General features: G+C 36.9%; 1 long non-coding RNA gene across 4 annotated transcripts in view; it reads left to right on the top strand.

Moving 5' to 3' along the window:
- The window catches only part of LOC120316588, a 62,627-nt gene extending 49,779 nt beyond the window's left edge, over positions 1-12,848 (top strand). For all 4 annotated transcript variants that reach the window (XR_005559006.1, XR_005559007.1, XR_005559008.1 and 1 more), the window contains 4 exons: positions 9,220-9,343; positions 9,458-9,643; positions 11,170-11,258; positions 12,590-12,848. This is a non-coding gene — a long non-coding RNA (uncharacterized LOC120316588). The remainder of the gene's footprint in view (positions 1-9,219; positions 9,344-9,457; positions 9,644-11,169; positions 11,259-12,589) is intronic.
- Positions 12,849-13,085: the final 237 nt, after the last annotated feature.

Genomic DNA, 13,085 nt, shown 5'->3' with positions numbered 1-13,085 from the left:
GGAGCTTGGTTGTTTTCTTACAGACATTTTATTATCCAAACTAGGTAACATCATCAATGCCCTTTAACCCTGAGCTACAAATTTTCTCCTTTATTGGAAACACTCATCTATATTTCAAAAACATTCCAGGATAGGCAAGAAAGAGATGAGAATTAATCAGTTATATTCTGTTATTAATAATAATAATAATAATAATAAAGGCAATCAACACCTGGGCAATCCCAGTCATTAGGTACACAGCTGGAATAGTGGACTGGACTCAAGCAGAACTAAAGGCAATGGATAGGCAGACCAGAAAAATAATGACAATGAATCATGCCCTTCATGCACGCAGTGACACTGATAGACTTTATCTACCAAGGCAAATAGGTGGCCGTGGAATGCTACAAGTACATCAGATGGTTGAAGAAGAAAAAATGGCTTTGGAAGAATATCTGAAGAACAATGATGAAGATGCACTGAAATTAGCATATCAGGAAGGCTTACTAACTACTGGAGAGACCAAACTGGCCTACAAGAAAGACCAAATGAAGAACAGAATAGAGGCATGGGAAGACAAAGCACTACATGGCCAATACATGAAAAAAATAGCTGGGAAAGCAGATAATAATAAAACCTGGCAATGGCTAAGAGCAGGAAAATTGAAGAAAGAGACCGAGGGACTAATTCTGACTGCACAAGACCAAGCCTTAAGGACAAATGCATACAAAGTCAAAATTGAGAAGACAGCAACAGACAGTAAGACAGCAACAGACAGTAAGTGCCGCCTTTGCAAAGAAGCTGAAGAAACAGTGGACCACTTGGTAAGCTGTTGCAAGAAGATTGCACAGACTGATTACAAGCAGCGGCATGACAAAGTAGCAACAATGGTGCATTGGAAGATCTGCAAAAAATATCATTTGCCTGTAAGCAAAAACTGGTGGGATCATAAAATAGAGAAAGTCATAGAAAATGATAAAATTAAACTGCTCTGGGACTTCAGAATTCAAACAGACAAGCACCTGCAACATAACACCCCAGACTTAACAATTGTCGATAAGAAAGACAAAAAAGTCTGGATAGTGGACGTGGCAGTGCCTGGAGACAGCAGAATAGAGAGAAAGAACTGGAGAAGATAACAAAATACAAAGACCTACAAATAGAAATAGAAAGACTGTGGCAAAAGCAAGCAAGGGTAGTACCAATAGTCATAGGCTCCTTGGGTGCAATCCCAAAACAACTGGAGCACCACTTGAACACAATTGGCATTGACAAATTCGCTATTAGTCAATTGCAAAAGGCGGCCTTATTAGGAACTGCTTCCATCCTGCGACGATATCTGTAATACCATCAAACATCCACATCTGCCTATCCCAGGTCCTGGGTAAGGACTCGATAGGTAGACAAAATGCCAAATCCAGTCTGAACATCTGGCTGACTGTGCGATGATCGATAATAATAATAATAATAATAATAATAATAATAATAATAATAATAATAATAATAATAGTAGTGCCTCACTGGGGGATAATAGTAATAATAATAATAATAATAATAATAATAATAATAATAATAATAATAATAATAATAAAAAGTTGGAAGGGACCTTGGAGGTCATCTAGTCCAACCCCCTGCTCAGGCAGGAAACCCTATATCATTTCAGACAAATGGCTATCTAGTCTCTTTTTAAAAACTTCCAGTGTTGGAGCATTCACCGCTTCTGGAGGCAGGTTGTTCCACTGATTAATTGTTCTGTCAGGAAGTTTCTCCTTAGCTCTAGGTTGCTTCTCTCCTTGATTAGTTTCCATCCATTGCTTCTTGTCCTGCCTTCAGGCACTTTGTTCTTCTGGTCTATTTGTTACACCCTATCCCACCTTTGCTGTGCTAAGAATCATAGCACAAACTACAAGTGGATCAGAATAATCAGTTCTTCATTGATACTAATGAAAAAAGAGACTTTTCCCATTTATCAATATGGCATGATAGCTAGGAGAAGGAGGAGGAGGAGGAATGGATGTGAACAGCACACAATGCTCTTACAGTTACTGTCTATTGTACACCAAGTCTTTCCCTCCTCATGTACTTTTCTTAAGAAGAAAAGATGACTCAGTCTGTAGGATGCCAAACTCTACATGCCAAAACAGCTATATGGGTGTGTTGGTGCCTTTACGAATGTCCCCAAGTACACAAATGTGAAGGGAAATCTGAACAGTCACTCTTTGGGGTGATATATAGATATATTTTAGGAGGCTTCACAAAGAGAAAAACAGAATATATTTATTTTATTTCTGAATAAATAGGCACCAGATTGCACTGCTGTTGCTCTGGAATCATTTTGAACCTTTAAATGGTTGTTTGATTTCCAGAATCCTAGCACTCTGCATTTTTACACTTTCAATGGGCTTCTATTTACCAAAATAAATGTATGCTAATTCAATTTAACCTTCCTTTTGTGGTTACTTGCTGAAATTAAGCCCAGCATCTGACTAACCTTGTCTAATCTCTGAAATTAAAGCTAGGTTGAGCTTAGTTATTACTTGTATGAATATCTAAGGAATACAAAGACTGGTGGCTAGGCTGAATCATTACCATTGTCACCACCACCATCTAGCCATTCTGGAAGAAAACAAGAAAGAAAGAAAAAACAATGGGCCTGTTCATGAGTCAATCAGGTTTCCCTTAAAAAGGATGTTATTATTAATGGAAAGTATAAATGCAAATTTTAAAACACAAATATGTCAGGGTGGTTACAAATCCTTCATAAACTTTTTTATGATTGGTAAAGTGAACCACTACAGTCATGAAGTAAATCATGTGGTCGTTAAGGAAATCCATTTTGGAAAAATTGATGTTTTTTTTGCTGGAAACCAGCAAAGAAATTGTCAGCAAAACAAAACCCATTGTAAATCACACTCACCTAACTGCAGGATGCTGCAATTGGTCATCAATGTGAACTAGTGGCCAAGCACCAGATAGGCAAACAGATGACCATGGGATGAGGTAGCAATCATAACTTCATGAGTGGGCTATATGTAGCTTTTTATAAGCCTGTGGTAACTTTGAACAGTTGTTAAACAACTGGTTGTAATTCTTTCCCTTTGGGTTCTATATAGTTATTATACAGATCTCCAACATGTGTTTTTAAAGAAGCTTAGGAAAACTAGGATCTGCTCATCTAGTAATGTGTCAGGTCCATGTACCCAATCAATTGTTGATGTTGATGATGGCTGATGATGATGAGTGATGATGGCTTTAGAACCAAAATAAATATGAGCATCAGCTCTGTATCATGGGCATCTTGTATCTCCTTTGTACCAGACAAGATGAATCTTAAGGATATTTGCATCAACCCTTCCTTCTATGAAATGTTGACAAGAGAAAAGTCTTTAATAAAAGGAATATAATTTTGCTGATGTTCAGAACAAGTAGGATTAGACATGGAAAACAAGGGAAGCAAGGTTTCTAAACACCTATTACTTTGATGTACTCAGAAAAGTTTCAGATGACAGTATGAGGGTTCTGATCCTAGCTACTATGTTTTTAAACATGAGGTGTCTGTGTGTATCTCTGTATGAGAGAACAATTCAAAGTGGTAACATGTCGCTCACTTTCTCCTGTGCTTTATTAATGTATTTAATAAAGTTAATGCCAATAAAATAAACCATCATTTCAATTCATATAATTTGTTCCTTGTCAGAAGAAGGAGACAAACCAGTTCTGAAAATCTTACCAAGAAAACTACAGGGTCAACACTGACTTAAAACAATAAAAAGAAAAAGAAAATAGAATAGGAAGCCAAAAGGTTCAATCCATAAATGACATCACAAGAAAAAAAAACTCATAAAATGAATTGAACTGTTCCCAAATGAATCTGTCTGTCTGTCTGTCTGTCTATCATATCCTTCTTTTTAAACTGACCATCTCCCTCACAGAAGGACTTTGCTTGGAGAATGTCTAAAGAAGGATTTATTTGCTTCTACTTGCTTCTTTTCAAACAAGGAATTGTTTGCAAAAAAAAAAAAAAAAAGGCAGATGGTAGGAGTGTAGACACTCCTACCATCTCATCCATTTTTTTGGTGCTTCCAACCCATGTTCATACCTCATCAAACCTTTCAGCTTCTTTCTGAAGTGACAAGATTTTATGAATTATGTCAAACAGTTATCAATGAAATCAAGCTATTGTTGGAGACATCCTGTTGGGTGCACGTTATTAATGAAAACAACGAATCTGGAAGAACTTTGTGGCTTCCAGCCAACACATTAACTGTCCTGGTACATTCATCTGTGCTGAGATAAACTCAGTCTCAAGGATGCAGTAGCCCTCCCAACAGCAGCAGTGACATAAATGTTGTCTGTCTGGTGGCTTTCCTGCAACGCAATCTCCTCATGCTTGTAGGCAAACAACAAACCACAAAAAGCAGTCTTGTTTATTAAATGGTCTCCAACGTCTTCATAGAGAACAGGAAGGTATTCAAAGGATCTGAGTCAATTCATCTGAATCTATGGGACACTAAATTTATTTGGGTTTAATCTGTCATGGACCATTAGTATATTTTTGCTCTAAAAAAAGTGAACAAAAGAATTAGTCTGGACAGTAATGTGAAATTGCTCAGAAACAGATAGACAATTTCAATGAAAGAGCTGCCTTACACAAATATCTTGTTGACCTGTAATATTTATTGACACAAAGGCTATTAATATGTATATAGATACTTTCTTCTAGATCAGGAGTGTCAAACTGCCAACCCACGAGCTGGATGGTCATGCTGAAACTGTGCCCACCCATTGCCAGCAATGGAAAAAAAGCTGCAATACATCACAACACATCATGTAACATTGCGAGTTTGACACCACTGTTCTAGATGAATTGAGACATAGGTCTTCCTTCCTTCCTTCCTTCCTTCCTTCCTTCCTTCCTTCCTTCCTTCCTCCCTCCCTCCCTCCCTCCCTCCCTCCCTTTCCTCCTCCTCCTCCTCCTCCTCCTCCTCCTCCTCCTCTTCTTCTTCTTCTTCCTCTTCCTCTTCCTCTTCCTCTTCTTCTTCTTCTTCTTGTTCTTCTTCTTCTATCATACAGTTTTCCATTAACATTAGCAGAAGCTTTTGCCAAGCTTAGCAGATCTTCTATATTTGCTTAAAAACCAGTTATGACTGGTGCTCTCTGGTCCAGACCACTACTACATTGCTCTCATATCCCCAGTCATTTCCTCATTAGAGTTGGTTTTTGAATGAGGAAATGATGTTGACTAGTCTGCAAGCTGTATTCTTTCCTCACCAAGTAAACTGAAAATTGTTTCAGTAGTGGATTTGGATTGGTTTAGATATTACAGGCTTGCTATTAGACTTGGGATGAATCTGGGAGCCAAGAGTCCATTGTTGGCAATAGCTGTCCAAGGAAGAAAGAGAAAATCATATCTTACCTTTTAATGAATGATTTACTAGCTTTTATTCTTCCAAGCTGTCTCACAGATGGGGACAGACAAATTGGTGAATGTTATTTCTTCCCATTTTCTCAATTTCACAAATTGTTGATTGGTGCAATTCACCGAATTTATAAGCTTGCATATTTTCCTGTGTGTGCTTTAAAATATATATTTGGGGCACTTTTTTCCTGAAATTTGATTAATTTCATGGGGGTCGCCAAACAACACAGTCCGCCATTTTTTTTCTCCTTTTCCTTAGCTGTGCTACTCCCTTTTATTCTATTGGCTTTTGAAAGCCAATAGAATAGACTCTCTTGAATAGAGTCTAATGCTATTGGCTTTCAAAAGCCAATAGGAATTATCCAGGTTGTCTCTGCCCTGCTGAGCACGCCAAAAGTCCCATTCTGCAAACGGTGCTGCACCAGTTGAGTAGTCCTCGACTTACGACCAGTTGAGTACTCCTCGACTTACGACCGGTTGGGGGTCGCGGCATTACAAAGGTTGAGAACCACTGGTTTAGTGAGAGATGGAAGGTTCTACCTTATGCATGACAGATGTATGTTTGTGTTTTTAATTCAGTTTTGACTCCTGACAATTAAATAGATAAATCCATGCAGTTTTCTTGGCAATGTGTTTTTGGAAGCAATTACCATTGCCTTCTTCCAAGGGCTAAGGGAGAGCAACTGATGGACCCAGAGACTAATGGACTGGCTGCATTCCAGAGGGAGCTTGATATTGTCCTGGAAGGTTTGTCCAGTCTGAAATTTTGTTGCTTGGGCTCAAAAGTATACACATACATAACACACATTTAAATATGCTATATACAACATATGTATAAACCTACCCCCTTACATATAAATAACATATAAATATTAATCACTGTCCATCTTGAATACATAGCAGAAAGAGGAAGCTTTAGAGTTCACAAGGAAAAAAATGGAAATGGAAAAAAACTGAGACTGAATCTGGATGTTCTGCTTCAGATGCCACGGAGCGTCCTCCCAGAAGATAACAAGGAAAACAAGTTTTGAAGAGGATGTGTAGTGTCCCAGATAATCTTGTGGGCCTTGCTCAAGCAGTGCTTATATGCCATGTCCTGGATGAAAGGGAGGGACATTCTTCAGACCCCCTTGGCCAAAGAATGTCAGCCGGCCAGGCCTAGAAGACATGCCTTTTCCACTATTGTGTCTAGTTTGTGGAACATTTTTCATATGGAGATCAGGATGGCACCATTCTGCTAGCCTTTCCTAAGACCCTAAAGTCCTGGCTATAGATCTGGCCCCAAAGTATAAAAGAACCCACTTCTTGGTTGTTATTGGTGATTTGGTTGAAGTTGTTCAGTCACTGTGTATTTTAACTTTTGTAATGTTTACCATTGTTTTTATTTTATTTTAACTATGTTTGCCATCCAGACTCACTTGTTGTGATGGGCAGCCATAAAAATATGATAAATTAATAAACTGGACCAAAGTCATCTAGCTGACTTTGGTGCTAAGGCAGGACTAGAATTCAGGTCTCCCGGTTTCAAGTCAAGATCTTTAGCCACCACATCAAAGTAGCTTTCAGCTCCAATTCTATTTATGTGGAAAATCTGAGAGAACCAGAATGGATTAGAAAACTGAAGTTAAAAGAGTGGAGAGACCCAGATTCTAGTTGTCTCTTAGGTACAGAAGTCAGCTGGGTGATTTTCTTAGCCCTAATCAACATCAGATTCTGCAATAATCCAGTTGATAGATTTACTATATGCACTGATAGTATTATTATAAGAATTGCACCCAGTGTAATGCAAAATTGATGGATTCTGCAACCAAAGGAGACAAACAGGGTAGCAAAATAGATGAACTTTGTGAAATATCAGCTTCAAGAGGAATCAAATTACAAAAGCACTTTAAGGACTTTTTTAAAGTGGGATCTTTCCTTAGCAATTTTCCAAGTGAGTCAATTCACCTTTAGAAAAAGGGGGGCAACCTGTTTCCACCTTAAATGGAAGACTGTGATAAAATTATACTTATGAGTGTGAAGTAATAATATCAAGGAGGTGTGATGTTTCCAGACTTCAGTTTTCTGCTCCTTTCTATTAAGAGGCCTGTTTTTTCTTCTTTTGTTTTAAACAGAACAAGGGGGATGTCCCTCCCTTTTTCCCCTTTGCTTCTCTCTCTCAAGGTAGATATCCATGTGCATTTGAATGCAAATGGATATTCTTTATTTATTTGCTTGATTTTGGTCCTTCCTTTCTCTTTGAGGAGCCTATGGCAGTATGTATAATACCTTATCTTCAAATATCTCTCTACCATAGCAGTGTCGAGGTAAGTTAGACCGAGTTGTCAGTAAATTTTCATAATTGAGGGAGGATTTGAATCTGTTCCCCCCAGCCCAGTTCCAACACATTCCTCAATGTTCTACCATATTCGCTGTTGAAATGATGAGTCAACAGAATCCTGATATGATAGAATGAGTTGAATTATTTGTATTTGTAGTTTATGTATATATGTGTCTGCACCTATGTGTTGTTAGTAAAGTATAAAATTAGATGTACAAGGTGTGGACTGCAACAGAGTCATTGTCCCACTGATATTCAGGTTTGTAGAAAGTTGCTTTCTTTTTCTTTTTAATATTGGGAAGCATTAAAACATGGTCTCCCTAACTTATCACACAAAAGTATACCAATACTTCAACCTCATGCTTCCCCATATTAAAAAATGCATTTCTTTGTCAGGACAGCTCTTTTGGAAACAGGTACATCCTATTTCAGTCAGTTTGGATTTTATCTAAAAATGAAATGAGTTTCGGTTTCCTTTAAATGTTTGGTTCACCTAAGTCACAACCTGCATTTTATCTTTGCAGATCAGATTCAGCCACATACAGTTCTAAGAAGTCACTTGATTTAACAGTCTGAGTTTTGCTCCTGAAATCAGCATAGTGTGTTTCAAGAATCAGGGCTGTACAGTCTGATGTTTTGGTTATCATATGCAATTATTATTAATCTTTATATATTTGTAGAAAGTTGCTTTCTTTTTCTTTTTAATATTGTGAAGCATTAAAACATAGCCTCCCTAACTTATCACACAAAAGGATACCAATACTTCAACCTTATGCTTCCCTATATTAAAAAATGCATTTCTTTGTCAGGACAGCTCTTTTGGAAACAGGTACATCCTATTTCAGTCAGTTTGGATTTTATCTAAAAATGAAATGAGTTTCGGTTTCCTTTAAATGTTTGGTTCACCTAAGTCACAACCTGCATTTTATCTTTGCAGATCAGATTCAGCCACATACAGTTCTAAGAAGTCACTTGATTTAACAGTCTGAGTTTTGCTGCTGAAATCAGCAGATTGTGTTTCAAGAATCAGGGCTGTACAGTCTGATGTTTTGGTTATCATATGCAATCATTATTAATCTTCACTGGAAATTTTTACAGACAGGTCCTAACTGGAAAATAAGTGGGTTTTTTTTCTTAATTGATTTGTGCCCTCAAAGTATATGCCCATTTCCTTGAAACCAAGATCTAGTTGACAAATGTTTGGGAAGAAAAAAAATGGTTTGCTGTGCAGTCCATCCATTATTGGAATGGGGAACACATTTAAAAATATTTTATTAGAATTTTGCAATATAATAAAGATGTAAAAATGAAAATAAAAATAAAAAAAGAAAACATGAATGAAGAAAAAAGGAAAACAGTGAAGAAAAAAGAAAGAAAACAGATTTTTGACTTCTGTTTTTCTTTCTATTGAGCAATTGCCATCTTACTCTTCCCCCTCTGTATTTAATGCCTTCTAATCCTCAAATCCATAAACCATCATTTCAATCTCTTCTTCTTTCAGGAAAAAGGACATATTAGTCTTCCAGACTTAAGAAAAAAAAACCCTTATCATTTATTTCCTGATCAAACAGGTCAGCTTTGGGATTTCTGTAAGCACCGTGAATTCAATAACCCATCTCTCTACTGTGAGTATTTTAATATTCTTCCATGTTTCTAATATTGCAGCAGATACCATATGCAATATATTGTATATTGTATATATATATATATTGTTTTCCCATATCTCTTTTCTATTTCAGCATCTATAAAACCAGAACATTGACAGTTCAATTTTCCTCTTCAAAACAACAAAGTGATTAGAAAAGCATCAAGTAGTTATTTGAAGTTAAAGAAAAATGGGTATCAATAAGAGATTCTTTTTGTTCTGGAATTGGTCTGATAGTACGGCACTTACAACTCTGTTCAAAGGAAAATTGCTTTTCCCAGTAAGTCTCTATTACAGACTTTTGTAAGTCGCTGGCTTATCCAGATATAGAAACAATGATGAGTGACACAGGTAGTAACCAAAGATTTGAATTCAGGGTATCCAGGAAGCCAGGGAGACTCCAGTGTAGTGGAGTTATATGCTACAATAGGCAAATCAGTAACACCAACACAGTCCTAAGTTAAACCTAGAAACACTCTCTGTTCAAGAAATAAATAAATCTAAAATCTAAAAAAAAATATCTAAATCTGAGAAGGTTTGAGACAGACATGGTCTTCTTTCATAGGAAAAAAAATGAGCAAATTAAAGCATTGATTTTAGCTTAGTAGTCATAAGTCATCTACATGTACTGTCACACTGGGCTTTACAGTTGGAAAGGCCATGTTCAGCTCAGTTCTGTAAAACCCCATGCTTTTTACCAAAGTGCCAGACATGTGAATTAAAAAAAATACATATAAAAAATAACAATCCGGATATGCCACCTGCTGTGTGAGTATGCAATATAATTTCCTGTAGGTTGATGTATTGCTGTACAGGAAGCTCATGCAGCTGCAAAGTCTGTGAAGGATAGAAGGTGGTTTTTCATGCCAGGTTTTATGCAGAAAAAAACAGGATATCAGTTCCTACAATTCTGCAGGTATTGCTGAGAAAGCCACTCTCTGTAGATGTTGGGCAGACTGCTGCTAGATGCCAGGAAAAAAAAATAATAAACCAAATTGTTCAAAAATTTACATTTATAAAAAAACCTCTACCACTAAAGACTCTGTCTGTCAAGTGAGGTACTACCTTGCTCTTGTTCCAAGTTCAGGTACCTCTGACAGTGGATAATCCTGCCTCATTTCTTAAAGGCAATATCACTAACTCAACCACTACTTGTTATAGTTAGAAAAACTTCTGTATAGAAGTTTGGGGAAACAGTTGGCACCTACTGTTCAGGTGTAACATAAAATAAGTTGTCCAGAATGGGACAACTTGGCATGGCCAGCTCACTATTACCAGCTTACCACTGCCAAGTTGCCTCAGCCTACCTCATGTTCCACTAACTCTTATAGAAGGCATGTCTGCATGTCATTGTTTCTCAATGTCAGAGGAGGAAGTCCTAGCATGGTTTTAGTTGTTTCAATCTGAAAGTGATATTTTTCCCTCTAAAATCCACTTTCACATGCTGTGTGAAACCAGTGTAGGATGTATTGATGCACATGGAGGTGATGGTCAAAAATGTTGAGTTCCATATAGAGAAACTTGTGTTTGTTCATGCTGAATATTTCAAACTGGGAAGAGCATAATCAATCTTCTCAGATTAAAAAAAGAAAAAAAAAATGTCTTGGAGAAAACCAAGGTGCCTTTGAACTCTTTATAAAGCTGTGTCCTCTGAAGATGGAGCAGTACAATAAAATTGTGCAATTTACTTGGTTCACGGGTAAGAAGTGATGTCTACAGAATTATGGAAAACCAAATTGGCTACTTGTGTGATCCATATCTGCTTAGTTTAATGAGTTCTTTTTTTTTCTTTTGTATGTTCCCCAGTTGACTAGCAACGTAAAAGAAAGCAAAACACTAACAAGAAGATGAAGGCAAAAGGGGAACTGAAATTTATTTTAAACAGTACATGACATGTGAGTGTTTAAATTAACCAATTTAATGCAGGATCTATTAGTGCTGTTGTTGTAAAAATACCTGATTTTTAATCATTCTCTTTTGTCCTACTTACTTCACGCTTGATAAATTCTCACCAGTGGAACTCTAACTTCACTGAATTTAATCTTAACTAAGAAGCTTCTGTTGCTATGAAAACCCCAAATATTAGGGAGCTGCAGTATAGAAAAGCAGAAAAACTTATGGTATCCTGTCATAAACTTGATCATCTGGAATAACTTCATTGGGATTATTCCAGTTGGCTTATTGACCCAAATAAATTGACTTTTTTTTTTTGCCTCTCCTGGCATTGTGTAATTTATGAAGAAGGATGTTTGATTTTTTTCTCCTATTTTCAGGCATTTTTCTTTCTTCTTTTGAAATGGATTGTCACTTTTGTACCAATATTTGTAAAGAGTCAGGCAAAAGGCTGTAATTACAGATAAATCAGAAAAGAAATACCATGAATCTAAGATAGGAATGCATATCTCGAGCTCTCAAGTCCTCATATGTCTCCAGAAGCACTGAGAGCCATTCCCATTCTAGATCCCCTCTTCCCAAATTGTTAAAGGTAAAGATAAAGGTTTCCCTTTTCCAGTCATCTCCGACTCTAAGAGGTGATGCTCATCTCTGTTTCATAGCCAAAGGAGCCAGAGTTGTCTGAAGACATTTCCATAGTCTTGCGGTCAGCATGACTATATGCTAAGGCACATGAAACACTGTTACCTTCCCACTGAAGTGGTATCTATTAATCTACTTGCATTTCCATGCTTCCACACTGCTAGGTGGGCAGGAGCTGGGGCAAGTAATGGGAGCCCATCCAATCATGTAGTCCATGGGTCTCGAACCTGGGCTGTTAGCTTTCCAGCCGACAAGCTCAGTGCCTTTAACTAATGATTTATCGTGCCCCCTTCCCAAATTGTTAGCAAATTGTAATTTTCAATCAAAGCATGGGAAAAGGTGTTAAAAATATCAGGCATAATCACATGAAAATAATGTGTGGATTAAATGTGAAAGTAAACTAAATTATACATTGCTTTTTTCTCGGTCCCATCCACTTATTTCTTGACAGTCTCTTCCAAAAGTGTGGCCCCTGAACTGAAAAAGAACTGATGTCCCTGGTCTAAAATCATTATATTTACACGAGAGGAAGTAAATAATTGTTTTATGTTTAAAAATGTGTTTCTAAAGTCAATTTATATTCTGCATCCAATTGGACTGAGCTTCCTTTAACATGCTCTTCAAGACTGAGTTCTGCTGGGAAAACATCCTAAATGCTTTGAATTTACAATATTATTTCATTCTTCCACAGAATCAAGAGAACAGCCTTTCACTGTCCATGATGTTGATAAATGTCATCATTCATGTTTTATGTGTATTCAATTTCTATAATGGCTTTTCATATAAAATTTGATGTTCTTCTCTGAATCCAATTTTCTTTAGATAACACAATTGACAAAGAAGCCCATACATGAAGTATATTTGTTACATGAAACTGCAAACTTCCTGTGGAATTGTATTTCATTTTGTATCTGTGTTTGTCATAATAAATGAAGGTCATATGATATTTATCTTCCATGCATCTGTGTCATTTGTGACCAGGAAAGCAGTTTCAACACACAAAAAAGATGCTATTTTGTCAGTCTTAAAAGCATTTCCAGGGAACTTACATTAATTCTGAAGAGAGAAAAAAGCTAAGAATAGTGGACAATGCCATATCAAAAAGCCAGTTAGTATATGAGCAATAATTTCAACTGTAGTTTCTCCTTTTCTCTTAAGAATACAATTCTTTTATACATTACCCTGAC

Source organism: Crotalus tigris, unplaced genomic scaffold, assembly GCF_016545835.1.
Source record: "Crotalus tigris isolate CLP2741 ecotype Arizona unplaced genomic scaffold, ASM1654583v1 scf7180000019423.1032690, whole genome shotgun sequence".
Classification (NCBI taxonomy): domain Eukaryota; kingdom Metazoa; phylum Chordata; class Lepidosauria; order Squamata; family Viperidae; genus Crotalus; species Crotalus tigris.
Note: the sequence above shows the minus strand (reverse complement) of the source record. Positions and strands in the feature narration are given on the sequence as shown.